The 2,500-nt window shown below is 43.2% G+C and overlaps 1 protein-coding gene across 3 annotated transcripts in view; it reads left to right on the top strand.

Annotated features, from left to right (window-relative positions):
- Window positions 1-2,500, top strand: part of LOC122258980 (tyrosine-protein kinase FRK) — a 21,246-nt gene that overhangs the window by 17,277 nt on the left and 1,469 nt on the right. The window lies entirely within an intron of this gene.

Here is a 2,500-nt window from a genome sequence, read left to right as displayed (position 1 = left end):
TTAACTTTGTGTGCGTGGATGTGGGTGTGTGTGTGTGTGTGTGTGTGTGTGTGTGTGTGTCTGTGTGTGTGTGTGTTTGTGTTTGCGTGTGTCTGCGTTTGTGTTTGTGCGTGTGTGTGTGTGTGTTTGTGTTTGCGTGTGTGTGTGTGTGTGTGTGTGTGTGTGTGTGTGTGTGTGTTTGTGTGTGTGTGTGTGTGTGTGTGTGTGTGTGTGTGTGTGTCTTCCCATGTGTACAGAGAGGGTTTGGGGATGGGTAGACGGGGGAGAGGGGGAGGGGGAGGTGGGCAAAGTGGTCATGGCGGGTATCCCTCTAGGACACTCTTCCTCTTCAACCATCAACCTTATCTGACAGATTGGACAATTCTTACTACGCACGTATAGGTTTGTAAAACTCCCTTTTTTTTTTTTTTTTTTTTTTTTTTTTTCTTTTTTTTTTTTTTTTTTTTATTTTGTTTTTTTTTAACAAAAACTCCTTTTTTTTTTTTTTTTTATTTTTTTTTTTTTTTTTTTTTTCCATTTAGTGTGAAGACTGGACAACACCTGTTATTAAGAATGGGTTCTAGAGCCACAGTCAACTTAAACAGGCCTTTGGCACCGGACCAGAAGGCCACTGTCAGCGAGCTCAGGAGATCAGAACTATAGATTCTACAGCCAGAATCCTGGCCTGAATCCCACTTCAAGGCTCCCCTCCATCCAAACCTGAAGGTTTTGCCAATGCTTACCCGTTCATTAGAGCTTCGGTAACCCAATGAAATGTACAACCCGGATGTGATCACGTCAGATCATATCACTGACGCTAATGTGTCTTTTATTTGTTCCTAGAACAACAGACCCAGGTGAGGTCTGTGAGAAGCAGAGAAACAAAGAGACTTTTCAAGAAGCAGTATACCCCCTTCTCATTTATATAAAAAACTGATGCCTTTATTGTGTTCACAGATTTGTGAGGAAGCTCAGAAAAGTGCTTGGGTTGCTTCATTGCTAGTAGACAGCCTGACGATATGTTTTCCTCCGAATAATAAAGCTGGAGGAAGGATTCTTCAAGATGGTCTGTCACGTTTACCAAAACATTTGTTGTTATTGACGGTATTTTTAGTGACACTGCCAATCATTAGGCAACTTTCTCCACTCTACGGCATCTAGACTCACAGATGATAGTGAAGAATGATATTTATAAAGGTTTCTTACTATAACAGATAAAAAAAAAAAGAAAAAAAATGGTGAAATGAAGTGTTGTCAGTGACATTGGTTTGTCACTTATATGGGCGTTGATAGCTGTAGGCAAGTGTGCCAGGTCCTGAGGGCGAAGTGAGAGCTCGAAGCACTGTCTTGACAATAACAAAGGGTGCTTTGCTGTGGTAACAATAGATTTCTTAAGAAGACAGCAATGAGGCAAGTGAAGACCTCAACAGGACTGGGCCATAGCATTGCCAGACTCTGCATTGTACATCCCACACAGAATGAAGTGCTGTGGCACAAGCCAACGTATAGCGTAGTGGATCATGCAAAGCATCTCCAAGAATTCTGCGCTGCAACGCATTCAAAGATATAGCGTGGATAGTGACAGCCGTGTGGAATTATAGGATGCCTTCACTCTGTGTGATACTAGCAAGGAAGCTCTTGAGACTGATAGTGTGGATGTGCTTAAGGCTAATGTGGTCGTTGCTACAAGTCAAGCACACACTCCTTGACCTCAAATCTAGCTAAGCTCGATCTTGAGATCTTTGCAAGGACAGGTAGCACTAGTTTATAACTACACTTAACCTAATTATACAAACCCCCAAAAAAAACCAAATACCAAAAATAAAAACCACAATACCCCAGCACATTTGACAACAGTAAGAGAGTAAGTCTTGAACTTTTTTTCCCAACCCGGGTCCAACCAAACAACAACCCAGACATTATTGTTTTTTGTTTGTGTTTTTTTTGGTGTGGCCCTTGCCCTCTTTAGGGCAAAGGCATCTGCGGCTGAGCCCTTCAGAGGGGATCCTGGGAGCCTCTGGACTCAGATTCCAAGTTGTATCTGAATCTGGAGAATGTATAAGACCAGCTCCCTATTCCTTCATATCTCACCAGGGACAACAGGTTGAGATAAAATTTCTGTGACTCCACAATACGTCCTGTGAAACGTCTACAGTCCAGAACCAAAAGAACCTGGGAATTGCAACCCTATATCTCTCCTCAGTAGGCAAGGGAGAACCGTGGAGAGGACAGTACTGAAGATGGTCCATTGGAACCTGGGTCCACTAAGGGCGCAGACATAACCTACAGCTTAGCCACCAAGGCCAACTCCATGGCTACCTTCCTAGCTGCTGCAACGGTGAGCGCAGTTTGTGTCCGACTCCGAGACGGATGGGAGATCATCTCCAACAGGGCTGATCTTGTAGTCATCTCTTCCAGGATGAAAACTCTCAAGGAGTTTTGTGTGGACTTCATTTCTGACGAATAAATTGGGGCATGAATAAAGGTCTATACAGCCATATTGAAGGCTATAGCATTGAGA

Source organism: Penaeus japonicus, unplaced genomic scaffold, assembly GCF_977035675.1.
Source record: "Penaeus japonicus unplaced genomic scaffold, GWHDUDI00000001_assembly GWHDUDI00000030, whole genome shotgun sequence".
NCBI lineage: Eukaryota > Metazoa > Arthropoda > Malacostraca > Decapoda > Penaeidae > Penaeus > Penaeus japonicus.
The sequence above is the reverse complement of the archived record's forward strand: the minus strand, read 5'-3'. Positions and strand labels throughout refer to the sequence as shown.